Below are 14,703 nucleotides of genomic sequence, written 5' to 3'. Positions count from 1 at the left end.
CAAGTGAAATCAGTGGTTCTGTGAAGTGTAAAGCTTCACTATGAAGAATATATATCTATATAAAATATCATAGATGAAAAGGTAATCCAAGAGCAGTCAACATCGTGTTACTTCAGATAATTTGTTAAGTGCTGTGACTGAAGGTCACACGTTGCTCTCTTTATTTTCCAAGTAAGCAAAGAAATTAATCTTGAAGCTTTCCTGGTGGCCATTTATAAATTTAGATTGGATTCGCTGGTAGATGGTAGAATTTATTCAAATTTAGAAACTGAGTTGAGTTTTGCCATGTTAGTATATAAAAATAACAAAAAGTTTTCAGTTATGAAGAAATGATAAGCTTATTTCCTTTATCATTCACCTTATGGAAAAACTCGTATAAGTACAAAATGAGTATAACATTCTAGCAGATCAAACTAGGTTTGCATTGTTTAATTTTGCTCAAGAAAAAATCAGTTACAGATGAGTATATTTCAAAGAGAAAAGTTTATTTGCATGCATTAGTCTTGTTCAGGCCCGTAACATTAGCACTGCCTTGATATTTTCTATACTGTAACCACTAATTTTGTCAATGTTAGTTTCCACAAAAATTGATTTTCTATTTTTTTCACAAATACAGATGTTAGAATCACACCATGTAAAAAGTCGTTTAAAATTTGATAGGCACTGTAGTGTCACATTATCCAGCTTTCTAGATTACAGGTATTATTTATTTTTATTATATTTATTTTCAGTGTATTTTTGCATTTTAATATCCATTTTCCTGTCAGTTTTTTAAATTGTTATATGGCCTTTATCAAAGGAATATGTATGAATACATATAATACATGTATATAAGTATTCAAATGCTCAAGAATATGCTCTTAGTTTTGCACTTACTTCAATGAGAAGCTGAGGAACTTGAGAATAAATAATCTGATAGTGCAAGCATTATATATCTGACTGTATAAGATACATTTTCCTTTCACTAGAAAATGAGGCACTTCTGGTCTGGCTAGTTAGACAGTGCCAAGTGAAATTTTGTTTTGTTTCAGTATTTATGTCATCACTATCCAAAATTTAAACAGTATATAATCTTGAGGGTGATGACATTTTCCTAACGTGCAAGAAGTATCATTTTTGGAAGAAATGACCAGGTATATCTCCTTTAAGGTATATTTCTTTAAACTAGTAAACACACACAAAAATTGGTTGAATTATCTGTAGCAATTTTATTATCTTCCTCTTCTTTAAGTTCAGGCTAATAACTTTTTATCTGTCAGTCATGACATGACTTGAGACTAATAGTGGAAAGTTATATACTTCAGAAGGGCTGTCGAATGACTGATGTCTATGTCTTCTGTTTGCCTGAAAGTGCTAATGATGATTGAGCATTGTTGTTGTACTGAGTTTTGTATGTGAACTTCTGAATGCTCAGCATCTAGCTGGTTTGGCATTCTTAGTATAAATATGTAGTTATCAAATTAATATAAAGTTGATTGAGAAAAACACTAGGCAGCCTGGCTTTTTATGAGTTTCATTGATAACACTGATACCACAATTTACCATTTCCATTTCTGCAAATTGTTTGGCTTAGTACAAGATATTTTGATTAAGAAACCAGATGATAGAAAATCAATAGAACAGTTCATATTGATTAAACACTGCTTTCTTACTGATGTCTGAGGTCTTCAAGGCTCAGTTCTTGGACTTTTACTATTTAATATTGTTATCAATGGCTTGGAGGGAAACAAAACCATTATTGATTGAATTTAAAGCTTATGTATTCACACACACATAAAGGAATGACAAAAATTAGTATTCACAAGGGAAATGTGGATTACTTAGTAAACATATAATAAATATACAGTTTGCAAGTCAGTGCAGTCGACTCACTTTTCAGTCTATTTAGGTGTGAGTAAAAGCCACGATTCCAGGCTGACAAGTTCTGCCTTGAAAAGCAGCTGCTCTTAAAAAGATGTGAGAAGTCACACCAAACATGAACACTCAGTACAATTTCCGAGCAAAAGAAGCAAATGTGAGATATAAACATGAGAATACTGAGTAGAAATGAATCATGCTGCTTCATTTCTTTGTGTGGCTGTGACTTTCCATCCCTCAGTTCAGAGAGGGCATTGATAAATTGGAGAGGATTAAAGGAAGGCCAGGAGAATTATTAAAGGACTGCGAGGGACTGAGAGAGCTCAAACTATAAATTTAACAAAGGAAAGGTTAAGAGCTGTATCTATAGCACTCATATCTCTTCCCAGCTGGATGCCCATCACAGTACACCTTTTTGCTTGCAAGCGTTCCTTGCTCTGTGAAGGGATGTCCTGCTAACACTTTGTCCTTTCAAAAATACTTTGTAAAGGTATTGGTGTTACTTTCCAGACATGGCACATCATAACTGAGCATTCCTTGGCTCTAGATTCATCACTGACCACCTTAGATACTCACTTCCCAGGAACACATAGTTGCTGTTCTCATAGATTTCCAATAACAGGAATAGCCTTGCGGAGGTTTGTAGCACAGTTGTTTTTCTTTAGATGCCACACAGAATGTCATTTCTTAGCAAAACAATAGAAATCAGTATTTTTTCTGTTTCTTGCCTTTCTCAAAGTTTACTGGGATTTGCCCAGTGTGTCTAGAACTTCTTTCACACATAGGTCATCTCTTCCAAAATATGCTATCTTTTTTTTCATGTCTTTTGTTTGTGTGCGGGGTCTTTATGCTTACTCACATCATTATATGAAAATACAGAGGAGCTTTCTACCTCTTCTTGCATGTTTTCTGCTTTTTCTACAGTGATTAAAACTGCTACAGTGAGGGACCTGTTCATATTTCTAAAATTTTGATGCACCCATCTTTTAATTTCCTCTATCCTCTGGGCAGGATAATGGAGGTATGGCAGGATTGCAGAGAAGTGCAAGGGTTTGGTCATCCTGCAGGTGATCAAATGTGTCTGTCGTTTGTTTTTAGCAGGTGCGATCTGCTTCTAAGCAGATGTTTGGTGGCTTTTCCTTGATGTCATCTAAATACTGAGAAAATTTTTTAAATTCAATCATTTGTTGTTGTCAAGCGGGCTGTCCTTTGGACAACAGGTGTGAGGATGAGATGTCTTCACAGTGAGAAACCTGTATTTAAAAAAAAAAATCACTTTCTGAAAAGGATTGTCTTCTCTCAGTTAAGAGATGCAAATGATAGAAAATCATATTGCACTGAGTCTGCCTAGGATGGAATTAGCTTTCCCCACAGAGACTCTTGCAGTGCTATATGTAGCACATGTTATCAATGCTACATGTGCTACACATAGCACTGTAAGAGTCTCTGTTGATACAACTCTTGTTGCATTGATAACACAGCATTTGATGCTTTGACACAGCATCAAATCTCTTTGTAGCTCCCTCAAAGCTACTAAAGAAGGGCAAAAGATGTGGCGGAGACACTGAGGGCAGCTGAGCAAAACCAACCAAAGGGATATACCATACCGTATGGAGTCACACTAAGCAATAAAACTAGAAAAGGGGAAGGAGAAGGAAAAGATAAGGGTCTCACATTTTAAATACTGTCCTCCCCCCAAAAATCACTATGTACACTGAGGGCCTGCTTCCCCGGAGATGGCCAAACACTGCTTGTGGATGGGAAGAAGAGAATAATTTTTTCTCTCTTTTTTTCTGCTTTGTCTTTGCTTGTTTGTTTTCTTCCTTCTTCTGCCTTTAATTAAATTTATCTGAACTCGTGAGTCTTTTTGTTTGTTTGTTTGTTTTCCATCATATTTTACTCCCCTCTCTTCCTTTGAGGAGAGGGAGTGAGGGAGCAGTGTGGTGAAGTTTAGCTAATTTGGCTACTGTTATGAAACTGTCACATAGGGGAGACATACAAATTTCTTGAGAGGATGCTTGAATGTATCAGTAAAGGGCATAGTGAGTTACAGTATCTAGAAGGCCTAGATAAGTATATTAAGATTAGAAACAATTAACATTTTAAGATATTGGAACAATGTATATTTCAGCTCAGCCACAGAAATTAATTCATGCTGTAATGGAAGCAGTCAGAGGCTGTGATCATAATGATTCCCCTTTTGCTCTTAAGAGTTCATGAATCTATTAGACAAATGAAAGAAATATTGGAATTTTCTGTCATATTTCCTGTTCCATCAATAATGTCAAATACAATTTACCTGCAATTGATGTTTTACTAACCCTAGTGTCAGCAGGAAAGAACCACCAGTTACCTACCCACTGCTTTCTCTCCCTCTTCAATTTACATTCATAATCCTTGTGACCTGTAAAGACAAGCATATAGTTTTGCAAAGATAATTAGATTTAATCACTTACATATAATCAATATCAACTTATTTTTTTTTAAAACACCCATTTTGCATTTAAACAGTATTTTAAATATTATTAAATAATTTGTATTTGTTTTCAGCCAATTTCTTACATTTGTATGTTGCAAAGGATTTTATTCAGTAAATAAAGTAGGCAAAAATGCAACAGTTCAGTGTGTTAAGACATGCATTATGCCAATTGTAATGAAGAGTCTTTTTACTCCAAAGCTTTTACAGGTTCATAATGTTCTGTGCTGTTAGTCTGGATGTAATACAGATGAGATACATTCCTTCATACAATAAGAAGTGAAAAGAAGAATCTCTGATTTTGTTTATCTGCTTTTATTTAGTTAAACACTTTAAAGAATTTATAGATTTTTGTGGTTTCTTATATATCCTCACTATTTTCAGTATGTACTTCATATCTCCATTTCAACCTTAGGGCAGGAATGTCTTATTTCGGATCCTCAAATGATCTTACTGCAAGCCCATAATGGCCCTCAGATGTGTATTCTAGGATCTCACTGACCTTATTGTTTGAAAAACAGCAGTCTAACTTTACAGATCCTACATAATCTCAGTTTTATTTGTCACAAATATGGTAAACAGATTATTCTTCCCCTCTTCACAACAGCCTTTTTTGTCTATGAAGATTGTTATCTCCCTCTTTACTTCCTCTTTAATTAGACTAACCAATCTTTGTTTTTCTTTGTTGGTCAAATTTTAAAAGTGTCCGAAAATGGACATGTTAATGAGCAGAGAAGAAGGATTATACTCTTGTCTATAAATCCTATAAGAGAATCACCTCTATTTAAATTCTCATGCAAAATATATTAAAAACTACAAAACACTTCCACTTGCTTTTGTGAATGATAAAAGCTACTAGAAAACATTATCTGTAATCAAATAAGCTACTATCAAACCATTATTTTGTTAAAAAACCTCTCATATTTCCACCTGAACAGCAAGAGAAACTCAGTTTTACTGTACTTTACCGCAAAATAGGTCTTGGTGTCTCAAGGCACACATTGTCTTGCACAATGTTCTTGTGAAACGTTACTGTAATACCGTGATTTTAGTCCTTTGTATACTTACAGGGATTCATTATAGATCTATTAAAAAAGAACGTCTCACTCCTTGCTCCTTTATTCTCTTCTGATTAGAACAATTTCAGCTATTCTACATCCTCATGATCTCAAATAAAATACAAGATATACAGAACTGAGCATCTTTCATATCATGGAAAAATGTTTCATTTTTTTCTTTTTCTTGTGTTATTCCCAGCATTTTATGTATACTTAATGACGAGTCATTACTGTATTATAATATGAAATAGAAGGTTAGATTAAATGTTATATTTCTCTCTTAAAATTAAAGAAATCTATAATTTAATACTCATCTAAACATCTCACATTCTCAGAGCTTCTTCTCCTTTTTCAATAATGAAAGACTTTGACACACTGAAAGGAATGAAGTTTGACATCCTGTGATTTTGACATCATAGCACAGTAATGTTGAAAAATACTATAAAATTAGAAAATATATAAAAATATAAAGTGACAACTTTTAAAATAAAAACTTTCCTTTTACAGAAATTGCTCCAAATATGTAGCAAATGTTTCCAATGGTATTTTTCAAGACAGTGTTCATCTCTGCCCAGTTGTCAAATTTCCAGCTTTCATATAGTGGTCTTACTTTAAAAGAAAATTGTCACCTCTCAAAGTGAAGAAGCAAGCAAACCAAACCTGATAAGCTCTCGCTTCTAAAACCACGCCTTCATTTGGAGGTTTTTGTGAGTGTTAAGGGCAACCAGGCTCATGTCTCTAAGCCTCTGAAACTGGTACTTGCCCAAATCACTGCATTTCTTGTCTGGGCTGCAAGACCTCCTCACCCACATGTCAGAAACAATAACAGCAGGAGGGAGAATAATCCTTTGCCCACATCTTTGTTTTATGTTATGCTGAAGCTTTTCTTTTTCCAAAAGCCATAAACACACATCTAAATCTTTGGTATGGAATCTAAGAATCGAAGAGGTGCTGCAATGGCCCTTTAGGAATAAATGCTGCTTGAGAAAACAAGTGCAAATTTGGAATCTACTAAAGAAATGTCAGACAAAGCAAGAGATCTGACAAATTTACCTCCTGCCTTACAAAGCTTTTAATTCTATTTGTCTTGAGAATGACTGACAATAGCTCCTTTGCTAAGTTAAAACTTCTCTGTTCCGTATGTCAACAGCAAGTGATCACAGCTGTCCAACAGGTATTTCTTTCACCGGTCTGTGCCTATGGAAAACCATGTTTTGAGGATAGAAATCATGAAAGTGTTTAGAGATATTAAAATAATTCCTTCTGTAAAGTGCTCAAATAATGTTGCACCTGCTGAAGCATTTTAGAAAAAAACTAAGAGCATATTTTCAAAATAGATTTTATAAATTTATAGAAACATGAAATTATTTAATTTTATTGATAAAGTTTATATTATTATTAACGGAATATAGTAAAGCCAAAGCATTAAAAAATACCAATGAAAAGCCTTAGTTTATTTAATTAAAATAGATCCAGGGAGATATTTTCTTTTCTTGCATTTTAAAGTTTTCATGAGGGATAAAGTAATGCAAAACAGTGATAAACAGTGCCTGGAGTCTCATTGCTGCCAATGAAACTAAGATATTAAAAGTTTGTTTTGTAAATATACAGAAAATACCTGGAATTTAGCAACATGCTTATGTAATTGAAAAAAAAAAAAATTCCCACCACTTTTAATTTTGTTTCACATAATAAAATAAACCACCCTTTTCTAATTTTCTATCCACTTACAGAGCACACCTTAATTTAGGCCTGTGCTTTAGTTTGTCTTGCTTTTCAAGTCTTAGTGGAAATTATTTTAGTCAATTATTAAAAATGATTAAGTCACAGAATCTTAGCAGACCAAAAGCTTTTAAATTAGAAAGAAGAACAAAGCTGACATTGTTAAACAGATAAGCTGTGAGCTGTGTTATATTCCTTTATTTATGGACTTTGTTGCTCACAGTATGACTGTACATAGAGGGTTTTCTCTATAGGCTAAATTTCAAAGACTTATGTTTCGGTGCCTGAATAAAACTATTTCTTCTCTCCAGGTACACATTCCTGAGAAATATTAATAAAGTTAGAGAAAAGATTTTCTTCATAAGAGATCACACTCTAGGCATCCCGTGTATGGATCACAACATTGAGCATTAGAAGAATGGCAAGGAAAAAAATCCTATCTCTGGAAGTCAGCGTATAAGCTGTTGTGGTCCAGAGTCTCAGGAAACATAAAAAAATGTGCCTAGCTTTGCTGGAGCTGGTGGCACTGTGCCAGTTTAGGCCAGCTGTGGATCTGATGCGGTAGCATTGTAATAGTGCAGCTCCGGTTCCTGTGCTTATGATACCCCTAAAGAATCATCCACAGTAAATATTCCTTTTATCTCCCCATGTAGCTCTCACTGCAGCTCTATGACAATTGCTTAGGGTATTTTAATGCACTCATTTATAAACATGTATATCTAGCATTATCTTTCCATATGTCATAGCTTATTTGATACATCAAGTAACAAAACCTTGACAAAAGTGAATCAGAAATTCTGATAGAAGTGCCCAGAAAATGCATTGCATATAAGAGTTGATACATCTAATCTTATAACATTAACCTGAGAATGTCATGTAAATGTACTTTAATATTTCAGCTTTTAAAGTTCTACTATGATTTGATAGCCTTCTGCATTTTTTTCCACTGATACTGCACTCTTTTGCATGTGCACTTGAAGAAAAAAAATATGCCCTGGAAATTCTTCCATTTAAGTTTGGCTCAAGAAGCAGCAAATATTTATTTGTATTTCAGTGGTTGGCTTTACTTTACCAGAAACCATGTCAATGAATAAGCATCCTAACTGTTTGGAACTTCTTAAAGAATGATTTTTTTTTTTTTTTTTCAAAAATACATATCTGTGTAATTAAATGTTATTAATATAATTTGAGATATTTAGGAAAAATACCCAGATGTGAGTTTCTGATCCTGCTTTTTTCCATTAGCTCTCAAGTCTCAGACCACATGGAGACCTTGACTCATGTGGAGACCTTGGCTCTTTTTGTTGAAAGTTCCAGAAATGCCTATTAATTGTGCTATTAGTGTGTTCTAAGCTACATCTTAGAATTGTCAGGGCTGAATCGGCAACCATAAACCAAATACTACTTTGTCCATATCTATGAGAACTGACCTGGTCAGCAGACTCAACCTTTTACCACACTAGAAGTATTTCCACATAAACTGAGATGTGGATTGCTTTTTTTTCTTTTTCTTTTTTTTTTTTTTTTTCAGATCAGATGGTGATTCTCTCTCCTCACAGTAGCTGGAGGTGGCTCACCTAAAGAGTTGGTAACCAAAATGAGGATAAGAGTGAGGGCAGAAGGACAGTTTCTTTCTGAAAATTGTATTTGCCTGATTTCAAAATGTGTGTAATGCCTGTAAGGGTTCATCTATTTTCTATAGACATTGTAATTATTTTACAGCAACATGTCAGCATTGTTAAAAATTGACAATATTAATACTATCTGCCATTATTATTATTATAATTGATACACTTAAGGCACAGGAGTGTTGCTGAGTTCCAATTGAAGCTGATATGATTCAGTTTGTTCTTCTAGATAGAAACTTAATCCCAGTTTGCACTGTATGCGAGAATTTGTGTGTCTATTTGTATGTGGGCATTTTTTCCATTCCTATTTTTGCTTCTGGAAATACTTCAACACAGAAGGGACAAAGAAAGAACGGAAAAGTAACTTTACTGCAAACTGCTACGGGAGTTCTGAGTGAGGCTGAACTGTTTTATCTGGTGAAAACTTAATGTAAAATTAAGAAAAAATGCCAGGAATAACACGAAGTCATATCCCTTCCTGTACATTTTTTATTTTATTTATTATTATCTTAAAGATCTTTAAATACATTCTGCACTGAGTTGCTGCTTGTCAATAATAATTCTGCTTTTATTCTTCTTCCTTTGGCTTTGTAGCTGCTGAGCCCTTGCTTTCCAAGTGGTTTTCATTAAAAAAGAAGGACGTGATTTTGTACAAACAAGAACACTTTTTAATGAATCTCTGGTATTTAGCTGCATGGGGGTAGTGCTCAGGGGGCTATTATATATTCAGTAGCTCTAGATGTCCTCAGTTTAAACAGGTGACTCATTTTACACTAACTTCACAGCATTTCAATTTTGGTGGCAGCAGTGTCTAACTAGCGGAAGTAATAAGCTGCAGGGGATGTTAATTTCTTAAATGACTTCAACTGTATATAGAAGTGAGCTTTTGATAATGTCCTAATGGTCCAATCAGGAAGTTAAGAAGAGATCACAAAATAAATCAAGTGATACTCTCTTGAAATGCATACAGTCCACAACTAACAATATTCACAGTTTTCCTCACAATTTTTTCACTTAATATGTTGTCTAGGTCAGTTGCATCTGCACTGACTGAAGATGGGATAGTACAGAGATGATGTACGCTGCTAGCCCTTGTTTTGAATGTGTTTCAGAACTTGACAATAAATTTTTGGGTTAGCATATTGTCATTTATGCTTATATATTAAAAAAAAAGTACTGTTTATTCTTGCTTTCACGTTCCTGGTAGTTCTTTATTTTATTATATTGATATTTTCATTGTGCATGTATTACTTATTTTATTACTTACTTTATTATTTTTTTACTAATGCTGAATATTATTTTACTGCACTTAGGAATTTATTGTTTTCAGTCTAACTGTTCTGCTGATGTCTTTATCCTTATCAATCAATGAGAAATAGGCATGGGGGAAGCTGAAATGACATTTGGTTTGTGCAGTCTGCCTGCCCCAATACACAAGCCATCTTCAAGACAAGCTCAGACTGTTTTAAGGCAACTCAGATAGGTTTACGTGGTTGGATACACAGCCTCGTAGAGTACTGTCATTGACTGTATTTGCTACGTGGTCAACTTCTTTGATCTTGAAAGATCTTAAGGCATTTATCCCCCTGTAATGTTCTTGCTTCCAGCATGAGTGTGATGACTTGATACCTAAAGCAAATTTGTCCATTAGGGAAATAGTCAGATCTGTCATTCTGCTTACATGGAAACCACATCAAAATAGCTAATAAAACATTAGCAATAGACCAAATAAGACTTTCTCGTTTTTGTCAAACAAAAGCATCTACTCAAATGCAAGCATGTTCTTTTCCTAAATGCTTACATTTTTGGAGTTTTTCTTAACAAGTACTTTCTCCTTTTCTTATTTTTGCTCAATTGCTTGTTTGAACCTAAATTAAATATTTATACAGAGATTTGTGCAGAACTTATTGCAAACACTGGTAGGCCAAAGGTCTTCCAGATGTGTGTTAGCAGGATGTAGACAGGCACTGTACTGTCTTTCTGCAGCAGGGTGAAATTCAGGCACATATAGCAAAGCTTAGGAGAAGAAAGTCTGTTTAAATAAAAGCAGCTTGGTTGCAGATCCACTGTTAGTCTACCAAGGAAGCCACAGAAGAACAACCTGTCCCTGAAAAGTAGGAAGAGAACGGAAATATCACCATATAAATACATATGATTATCTGATGCTATTATCCAAGACCTTCTGTGGTGCACTCCATAGGTTTCAGGACAACTTACACAATCTGAATGTATTTTATGGATTTTTGCAACTGTTATCAGTGTTCCTTTTGGAATTGTACTCATGCATGAATATACTTTATTTTTTTATTATTATTTTTTAATATAAAAAATAATAATTTCAGTATAATTTCAGTAATTACTGAACTGCATTACTGTTTGATCATGTGTTATTGTACATATTATCGTCTGGGTATCAAAGAGATCAGTCACGTATTTGTTGCCTATTTTAGTGAACAAATTAAAGAGGGAATGAATGATCACCATGAATATGTGTGTATATTTATTTATTTATTTATTTATATTTTTTCCTTACTGTTGCTTTTCCCAGGCAACAATCATTTAAATTTGGCAGAGGTATTATCACAAATGCTGTTCAAAGTCTTTCTAAATACTAGATTTAGCATTTCAAGTGTATATCAAAACCTATTTCCATACATGCAGTTGTATATGTGCATATGTGTATGTGGATGAAGTGCCAGACAATTTCATAAACCCAGTGATTTCAAAAGGTCAGAGAGACTTCAGTGCAATCGCACAAAACTAGCATACCCCAGGATGACAGCAAAATTCCTCACAGCACTGTTCAAATTTTATATCAAGTCACACAAGGCATACACAGGACTGTAACACCTCCTGGTTAATGTGTCAAGACTTGTGTCCAGACACACCATGTTATTTCTAAAAGCAACAAACTTATTACAAAGGAGACAGATATCACTATGCTGCAGTAGGATTGATTCTTTGTGAGTGCTCTTCCAGTGATCTCTGTGATTTACTGCAGCACCAAATTGTGCTCAGCATTGGAAATAACCATTGTTCTGCTCTACTCAACAGCATTTTTGACATCAAAACACTTTCATTGTGAGACACCAGATCTCTCTGCAGCTGGCCGAAAGGGAAAATGGAGATTTTGGCGTGAAGGAAATTGCAAGAAACAGTTTGAGATTTTGAAGTGCAGATGGCATTTGGGAAATTTATCAGTGGGGAGGGAAGAGAACTCTAACGCAATTGACATTAGCAAAGCTGAAATAGAAATATTTGAGTCAAACTAGAATATTTTTTCTTTTCAGTCAATTGTTACAAAACATTGGTATATTCACCAATACCTTAAAAATGAGCAGTTCAACTGTTCTACAAAATGAAGCATAAATAATTCGTGATTATATCAATTTTTATAATACAAATATTTCGATTCTGTAAAGTAACCTTGTGAAAAGTATCTCATGATTATCATAACATAATTTTCTTCTCTGCCTCTGAAATACTATTCTTTGTCTGTATTCGCTAAAGTGGCTTTCCTAGATTAAGTTGCAATTCTTCTTTCTTCTACATAGGGTTTATCCTGTCACATATGCAGGTATGACAGGACAGCTGCGGGTGGATTTTTTTTAAATTGAACAGTGTCACCTTCTAGTTGTCTCCATTCATTTAAATGACTGGTGGCTGTATGTCCAGGAACAAGTTGTCCTCATATCAATTCAGCTCACTGCTGCATGTCATACCTCCAAGATTTAATGCAACTGTGCTTACAGTTGTGATAAAGGAATTTGAGAATAAGTTTTAAGATTCAGAATTAAATCATCAATTTTCTGACATACTTGTGATTCCATTTTTGGTCAACATAAATAAATAGGGTTGGAATAAGATATTCAATGTCTCTTCATCAGACTTTTACAAGCCCACTCTTACCATAAATAAATAGCCCTTGTTTCGCAGTCATGCTTTATTCATATCATCACTTTCTGATAGTACACACATTTGTGAACAACACTTCTCATGGTTTTGTAACCCCCTTTTTTTTTTATGTTTAAGTAAAAAATATTGAGGATTAAAATAAGTTTTGTCACTTATTCACAGTAACTGTATTTTATTTTATGAAGTCTGCTCCAAAAGTCCAAAAGTAATGACTCCTATTTTATTAACTTGGCCCACGATGCCAGATGCAGATGTTGGTGGTATGGCAGTAGAAGTTGAACCTTTACACCAATATTCCATCATATTTTGCTGTGTGCAACAGTTGGCAACAGAGGGGCAGTCTAACAGAATGGTCTGAAGTGGAAGTGCATGTGAAGCAAAGATGTGTCACTAAATTTATACATGTAGAAAAAATTACACATTGACATTCATTGATATTTGCTGAATTTTTATGGAGACCAAACATTGAATTTAAGTGCAGTGAGGCAGTTGGTGATGCGTTTCAACAGTGGTGACAGTGAAGGTCAGTCACTTCCACTGGTGCAGGATTCCACGAGCTCAGCATGCAGGCTCTCGTTCATCACTGGCAAAAATGCGTACCTAATGGTAGTGACTGTGTTTTCATGGAAATAAATAGGAGGCATTACTTTCTAAGCAACCTTCGTATAAGTTTCCTAAGACAATTCCTCTTCACTCAATGCTGCCCAGGCAAGCCAAAAGGTTAATAAATAAGAGTGGAAATAAAGGTTTTGGTATTGGATGGAACTTTGATAAGACTATTCTGCAGCCCCAAGGTGAGCTTAATACCTTGACAGGATATCCATTTTTATATGTTGTTCTGTGCAATATCTGCTTTGTACGTTTACATGGAGTTGATTCAGATAGGTCTGTGCACTGTTGATAAAGAATCATTTGAGTTGGAAAAGACCTCTAAGGTCATCAAGTGCAGTTAACCAGCACTGCCAGATTTACCTCTAAACCAGGCATGTCCAATCCAGATCCCTGGGCAGCTAGTAATGCCGCCCCCCAAAATTGTAAACTTTGAACATTTTATGTAATTTCATGCATGTGTAGCTCAAGCACAGACTGAATAGTCAACAGCAGAATGCTGTGGAGAGGAAAGCAAAGTCGTGGGCTAACTCCACCTCTTGTGCCTATCACAATCAACTGCATTGAATGTGAGCTTGTGCCACTTGGTCAGTAAAACATGGTGATTGGTGATAATAATATTTCAATTTACATACGTGTGTACGTGCCTGTGAAAACATGTCTTTTTTCTTATTAAGCTGACAATTAAGTTTTCTTATTTAATTATTAAACCTGAGCTTATTCTTATAACCTGTGTTATTTCTAACACTCTTTAACTTTATAAGTTAACACTTTGGAGGATGTATCCTTGTGTAATACTTATGCAGTACTGACAAATAGTGAATTTTCAACATCTTCAAGGTGAAAATCTACTTATCTGTGCTATGTTTCAAACCATAACAGCATTCAAAATGAAACTTAAATTATAGTAAGCTCAAGTTATGACAAATAATTTTATACATTTGGCTTAATGCAGACCTGTGAAGATCAGAAAATACTCAGCCTTGCTTTCTGTTTTGATAAACAAATTTGAGAATAAGTTTTAAGATTTCCAAAAAAAAAAAAAAGCACATATTTTTTGTATATTTGTGACTTCATTTTCACTCAGCATAAATACATTACCTGTGAACTTTCAAGTGGGATGAACTCAAAGACAATAATGACCATGTCTCTTTATAAGTGTGTTGTTCCTCTCAGTAAATGTCTTAGTAAAGCAACTTATAGATTTCTTTTAAAATTCTGATTCTCAGAAATAATCAGTATTCCAGAACAATAAGGAGCATGTATATTTGTGTTGCTATAATTTGCATTTCTTTTCTCATATAAAAATGCTCACTTAGGAATATGGTCAAGATACTAGTCACAAAGAGATACTTTACATAATCACATTTTTATCACTGCAGTCAACATATTGAAAACCATCTTGACAAATGTTTAAACGATCTGACTATTTAACGTG

Source organism: Phasianus colchicus, chromosome 1 (assembly GCF_987193195.1).
Source record: "Phasianus colchicus chromosome 1, bPhaCol1.hap1.1, whole genome shotgun sequence".
Lineage (NCBI taxonomy): Eukaryota > Metazoa > Chordata > Aves > Galliformes > Phasianidae > Phasianus > Phasianus colchicus.
The sequence above is the reverse complement of the archived record's forward strand: the minus strand, read 5'-3'. Positions refer to the sequence as shown.